The sequence below is a fragment of the Propithecus coquereli genome, unplaced genomic scaffold (genome assembly GCF_000956105.1).
Source record: "Propithecus coquereli isolate 6110/MARCELLA unplaced genomic scaffold, Pcoq_1.0 Scaffold301, whole genome shotgun sequence".
Classification (NCBI taxonomy): Eukaryota; Metazoa; Chordata; class Mammalia; order Primates; family Indriidae; genus Propithecus; species Propithecus coquereli.
Window position 1 is genome coordinate 2,976,281 of NW_012148631.1, and position 7,413 is coordinate 2,983,693.

The window sequence follows — 7,413 nt, forward strand, 5'->3', positions numbered from 1 at the left end:
AGCGCTCTGGGCACCAGGGTTCGTAAGCAGCTGAAAACCTGAGATCAAGTGCAAGGAGGACTCTGGCTGCCAAATTTCAGGGCAGGGGGAGAAAAAAAGAAAAAAAAAAGAAATCTGGAATGTGTTTCTACTTACTGTCCATTCCAGTAAAGTGAAACGATCTCTCCTCCAAACATGTGTTACTGCTTAGGCCAGAAACTGTATATATTGGTCTAAATCCAGAATGGTCTATGTGACATATTACTCTGTATGACAAAATTACTACAACCTGCGTTCTCCGTAGAAGTGCCTGCTGCAACGGTATAGGATGATAATTTGTTGTACAACAAAAGTACATAATAACTTCATGTCAGTGTGGGCCGGGCCTTGGGATTTTCAAAGGGAAATCTCGGATACATGTGGACCAGCGTGAATAGGCACCCCCAAGAAGCCCCCCTCCACCCCCGCCCCACACTCATATGGTGTGTGATCAGAATGGGAGAAAGCGGGGCTTTATTTATAACATACCATATTCCGCTTGAAAGTGACAAGAACGCACACACACACATACACACACAAAATCAAAAAATAAAGCCAAGTGGAAATCTGGTGTTCTCGTGCACGAGGCATCGGTGGCCAGAGCTGTTCACCTATCAAAGCGTGGAGGGGAGCAGAGGCCAAAAGACAGGAATGTTCATCTTTCAGCACTGAGCCGTTTCGAGCCCATCCGGAGTAAAGCCGCATGAATTCCACGAGACCCCCCAAACCACAGCCCCCTCTTTGGCCCTTGTCTGGGCTAAGGTTTCATTACGAAGCCCGGGCCCCATTCCAATCCTCTCATCTGTCCCCCTAACGGGCTCCGACAGATCACTCCGCAGTACACGGATTCTCGTCGGGATAATGTCTCGGGGAGTAACAGCCTGAAATACGACCCAGTCGGAGTGCGTTAACGGGAAAGCCTTTCTTTATGGCACTTCTCACAAAGCAGGGTTGCAAACCAGGGAGAAATATACGACGAGAAAAATTCAAAGCAGAACGTAAAACAGCTCAATCGCTGAGACACTGCAGTGTGACACCATTTTTCCTGATGTGCAAACTTAGTTTCTAGGAAAACGTTAAAACATTCTTTTCCTTCCCTCCCTTCCCTTCCTTCCTTCCCTCTCTCGCTTCTTTCTTTTCCTTCCTTTCTTCTTCTCTTTCCTTCTCTCTTTCCTTCCATCTTCTCTCCCGTTCGGTAGGTTTTTAAAGTGGGGGGAAAAAAGACGTTTCCCTGGGAGCTTTATCCAAGCTTCCTTTCCCGATGTCCCCAGAGAACTGGGATACGCAAACACCGCTGACGCCCCCCGATCACACTGTCTAAATCTCACACCTCCTGCTCCACCAGCAAGTTAGCTAGGCTCTTCTCAGACACATTTCAAGTATTCCTATAAAGGAAAAGATCCCACAAAAGCCTTTCATATCTCAATTACACCAAGATTTGACTTAATTTGTCTCTGCTATGGAGGGCAGTGGCTCAGGCTACCGTAGCTTAAGAGGACTGAGCTTCCCAAGCAGTCAGCCTGGGCAGCCTGGCCGTATGCTGGGTTTGGTGACCGTCGAAAATCTATCTTCTGAGAGTTTTTTGGTTCAATGAAACCTGAAACATATTTTGCCTGGCATTTTTCCTCAGGACTTTTAAACCCGTGTGTACTTTATGGCAAATGGGACCCATCTGTCCCTGATTCACTGATGCTTAAGCCATTAGGGTGCTGTTTTGTAAGAACACTTTGATGTCCAAGGGCCGTTGAGCCGTGTGGAGGGCTTTTTTTCTTCACAAACAGGAAGTTTTCCCTCCTCAAGGAGTACACAAAGCCAGAGGCCAGCTCCCCCAGAACCGGCGACAGTGAGCGGGAAGCGGTTCCCGCCTGTCAGGAAGTGTTTGTCTGGCCCCCAGACCCTGCCCCGGGCTTGGGGTGAGAAGGGGTCTTGTGTAAGGAGCCTCGGAGCCCGGATTGGGCCTGGCCCTGGCGCCTGGGTCATTAATGCCCTGCCCACACCCCCGGGACTCAGACCCATCTCCCAGCGTGGACTCAACACGCCTTGGCATGTTTACTGCTTTTACGGGACATCAAAATAACATGCAGCAAAACAAACAGCCAAACACTACAGCTGAGGAGAAGGGTGAAGACATAACTTCCCCTCCTTCCTTCAGGACTCCTGCAGAGATCATGCCCTGGGGTTGTTCAGGGGACGGGCCAGTCCCAGGCGTGGCAGACACCGTTCCCTAGGCATCTGAAGGACTGTGGTATTTGGGTATGGTGACTCAAATATCAGGGTCCAGCCTACACCTTACGAGGTCCAAGTGGACTCCACCACCACCAGGGCAGGGCAGGAGAAAGAAGCAGGGTCTTGGACACTGGCAGACCTGGGTTTGGAATCCCAGCTCTGTGACCCACTGGAGCCTCAGTTTCCCCCTCTGCAAGCAGTAGTACCCAGCCCCCAGGGTTGTCATGAGAACGCGTGCCCAGAGGTGGGTCAGCTGCAGCACTTCGCCCATCCTCACGTGGACATGGCCACTCGCTTCTGGCACCCAGCCTGCCCCCTCCTTCTGCCCCCTGCGCTCCCCCGGGTGTTTCCTGGGCGGGAGGTGTGGGCTCCCTCCCTTTCCCAAGGGGCAGACACATGACTTAGACCCAGCGGTAGGATGATGGCATCTATGAGTTGGAATGTGGAGCTTGTGACTTAAGCACACCAGGGTGGCCAGAGGGCACACCCACGGCAGCGGTGGCGGCACCAGCGCACCGGTCTGTTTCTGCCGTGTGTTCCTGCCTCCTCCATTCTCCGGCAGCCCGGGCTACCACTCAGTGCAGTCCCAGCTCTCCAGCGTCCTGTCAATTCTGGGAGTCCTCAAAGTCCTGCTAGTGAGGATTCTTTTGCTTAGGACAAAGGAAATTTTTGTTGCTTGCAGCCAAGACCCCTGACAAATCCACACCCCCAAGCTCCGCCCACAGCGTCCCGCCCTTCCTGCCCGCTCACTCCCTCACACCCGCCACACTGGTCCCCGCCTCCCTCCTTGTGTCCCCTCTTCCGCTGCTCTCCACGTGCAGAGGACACCTGCACCCTCTGGTTTCAAGGGGAGCTCATTGTGGGGGCGAGCACACACCCAGACCTGGCCCATCGGAGAACGGCACTCTCCTGGCCGTGGGCATTGGCTCAGGAATGGACACATGACCTCAGTTGGTCTAGTATGAGTGAATCTTGCACGCCATTTTCTGGAACTCTCCGAAAGTGAAGCTCACTTTTGGCTGGAGCTGCTAGACTAATTGTTTGTAGACTTGGAGCTGCCGGGGGCAAAGATGGACACTGCAAAGGGAGAGAGTGTTTGAAAGTGAAGCCAACACAGGAAAGCAGAGCCCAGAGATAAAGATGGTGTCTGGTTGACATTGTTTAAACCCCTGGATCCAGCTATACCTGAAACTGTGACATCCCTGGACTTGCTGAATGTGTAAGCCAGTCTACTTAAGTCAGCAAAAGCTGGAGTTTTGTCACTTACAACGGAAAAAGATCTGATTAGTACAACACCTTAAACCTACGATTGCTCACTTGCACCAATCCTTCACCCATGTATGTAACTGCCTTGTTCTGGTGTCTTCCACTGCCCCACCTAGCAAAGCCCCAACCCTGGCTCACTTCAGGGATCAGCCTTCCTGGTCTAGCTCCCAGGCTGCAGAAAGCTGCTGGGAAAAACCACAGCAGACATATTGGCATCCCTTCAACTCCGTGGTCCCCAAACTCAAGCCGGTCTTCGGTGGTGCCCTGTAACACGCTGGTTCGCTGGTGGTGCCCTGCCCCAGCCCAGTGCAGCTGTCCTCAACATTTGACTCTTCTTTCAAACCCCCAGTCTTGCCAGTTCCCTCCTGCTCTCAGCAAGTGTTCCTACCTCCTGCTTCCTTGAGAAAAGAAGCATTTACGGCCACCCTTAACTTCTGCCTTCTCTGTTCACACGCTAGACCCATGAAATTGTACCTGCAGGCACCCCTAGCCTTTCCTTCTGGGCGCCTGTCTCAGAGGGAGAGGCCGGCTGCCTCTTGTCCACGTGTGAATCCTCATTCTTTCTCTTTTGGCTTTGGGCTCAGACCGACCTGAGTTTCACCCCAGCTCTGCCACAAAACTAGCCACGCGGGGGAAGCCATCGTCGCCGTGGCTTGGCTCCTGCAATCAGCCCCCCGGGCCAACGAACAACAAAAAAGAACCCAAAAGGCCCCAAAAAGGGCAATGCCGCAAAAATGCAAAGGGAACGCCCAAAAACAAACGCATGTAATTATTATACGAGCATGCAGCAATATGGTCCTGCTGGTATGGAAACAGATCATTCCTGTAATCCAATTTTTGTGACTATACAAATATTTGTATTGGAGTTCTTGGGGCTGGGGGCGAGGTGGGGGATGAAAGGCCTGAAAGGCATCCACTCAGAGCTTCCTGCCACTTGGCAGGACTGAACGCTGGGCAGGCAGAAAACCACCCCGGCCATCTCCCAAAGGCCTCCTTTGAGAGGGGGCTGGGGAACCCAAGGAGGCACTGCCTGAACCCCCGGCCTAACGTCACCACGCTCTCCACCCTGCCCAGCCCCCTTCGGGCTCACTGCCCGGGCAGCACTGCACAGATGTGTGTGCCAGGCACGCACGCTGCCCCCAGAGCTCCCCAACCCTCCAACGCAGTATTCTGAAGGAGGATCGCCCCTCGTGATCTTCTGGAAGCCATTCCGCCTTCCCAAGCTTGGTTGCCCCACCTGCAGGGTAGGGGTAAGGTGACCCTCTCCTCTGAGGGCAGCCGGGAAGCGTGGAGGAGGACCCAGAATGCAGCCCTCCACAGGGCTGTGTGACCCGGCCTGCGGTCACACACGGACCAGCGTTTCCCTCCCACCCTCTTCCATGCCATGAAGGCCTCCTCCTCAGCCTATAAACCCATTCCAGTGTCCCACCTCTTAACTTAAAATGAAACCAAAACCTTCATCACCCCTCATCCAGCCACCTGTCCCCCAATCTCTCACCCCCCTGTGCAACCAAATTTCTTCAGAGTTCCTACCCTGACAATGTCTACGCCATCTTTTCCCACTCACACCTCAGAGCTCACTGCAATCTCCTTTCCCCCAAGCCCAGCAGAGACCTCAGAGGCAAGGCCTCTTTTTGTACGTACCTTAACCACACAAGTACTGACCAAGCTGGTGGAAGACCGAGGGACGTACTGGAAGAAAATAGCCCCAGGAGGGTCAGGACTAGGGCGTAGTGCGTGACGCACCTAAGGTGCAAAGTTTCAGGAGGGGCTCGCGCTCAGAGCTGTGCCTCCTTAAATGCTGTGGTCAAGGCATCTCACTTGCCTCACTCTAGTCCTGGCCTGTTTCTCAAAATCATCCAAGATTTAGTTTATTTCCAATCCGGAAAGGATACAAAAGTCACACGTGTGGTAGAAAACTACGCAGTCACTAAAAGGAATGAAATGGATCCTTTCATACAGCTTTCATGCAGCTACTCCCTCCAGCCATTCGTTGCCATAGGAACAGAGGCCTGGGGTCACCAGACCTTCTGACGTTTCAAGAGAAGTTGGAAATGTGAGTTTTTGCGTGAAAGCTCATGACTTTGGAAATTGCTAACAGGATAGATTTTAAGTGTTCTCACCACAAAAAAAAAAATGATAAGTATGTGAGGTAAGAAATACGTTCATTAGCTTGATTAGCCACTTCACAGTATATACATGTATTGAAACATCATGTCATACGCCATATACATATACAATTTTTATTTGTCCATTAAAATAAATAAGTATTTTTAAAAAGATAGCAAATTATCTGCCACAGGATACAATCTATGATTTATTGTCACATGTAGATTTAAGAAGTAAATAAATTAAAACTTTAAAAAAAAGAGCTCATGACTTTAAAATGTTAGCATCAAAGTCAAATTAAAAAGCAAATGCTGTATCTGCCAGACAAAACCTATTGTTAGGCTAGATTCAGCCCTCATGCTGTGTGCCACTGACCTCTAGCCTCTGCCAGCTAAAGAGATGAAGACCAGTGTCCGAGAGGTGTAGACGTGTGTTTGGGTGGGTGCAGAAAGGGGTAAGGAGGCAGAAGGTAGGGAAAGGGGTATCTCTGATTGCAGGGAGAGTGAGGAATCAGCCCCCCACGTCCAGGGGAAGTGCCCCAGGAGAAGTCGAAAACCCGGAGATGGCTGAGTGGTCTGACCCTACAGACTGGGGTTTCCAGTCTCAGAGAAGACTCAATCCCTATAAGGAGAACATGCAGCCCAGGGGACCGGGTGTCCCCTTGGCAGCCAGTGTGAACTGGGGTGACCGATGAGCCTGAGGCTCTCCCGGGGATGGGGGAGCCTCAGTCCTGACCGAAGTTGACTTTCCTGCTGGGACATCAGGATGAGCCTTCAGATCACTTTGAAAGCTGGTCAAAAGAAAATAGGACATGCTTATTTCTTGCCCACCTGAGATTCACATCCTCTATGCCTTTAAGTGCATTTTTTTTCTTTTTTTGTCTACATTTAGCCTTTTTAGGGATTTTTTTTCCCCAAACTAACTGGACCCCGTCACCACTGGACCGCAGTGCCTGGCACCGCACCATCCAATAGAAGTAGGACATCAGCCACATACGAAATCCTAAATCTTCTAGTAGCCACATTTACAGAATGAAAACAAATAAAATTAATTTTAATAACATATGTTAATTAACTCAATAGATCAAAATTAAATCATTTCAACAAGTAATCAACATAAAAAATAAATGAGATATGTTACATTCTCTTACTTGTACAAAGTCTTCACGATCGCCTGTGTTTCTGCACACCACACCATTTGTCTCCGGGGAACCAGCTGTGTTTACTTGAAAGTGCCCAGCCGTGTGGCTAGAGCCTGGTGTTGGAACGTGCAGGTCCAGCGCATTGCGAGTGTCCAGGAAATGAGTGACGTGGGGCCTTGAGGAAGCCAGTGAACCTTGCTAGACCTCAGGATCCCCATCGGAGATGATGCATACGTGGCAGGCTGGTCTGAGGATCCAACTCCGGTGTGTGACATCCCAGGCCTTGAGACAGCTAGGGACAGTGTGGGGTCACCACTACCTCCCAGGGCCTGGCACACAGGGGGCACAAAATGTGTATTTGTAAGCCGAATAAATGAAAAATGTCAGCTATTGTGCTGTTATATCTGTCTAAAGCAGTGATTCTTCACCTCTTTGGGGTGACAGGTCCTATTGCAGATCTGATAAACACTGTGAACCCTCCTCCCCCCAAAATAGATCCAAACTCAAAATATGTGGATAAAATTTCATACTTAGAGTATCTCTATAAAACTCTGTAGCTCCGTATAAAAGTCCACACCACAGACTCCCTGCTGTGTGGACACAAGGAAGAAATCTGTGATATAAAAAATAATTTCTATTTCCAACGAGTGTTT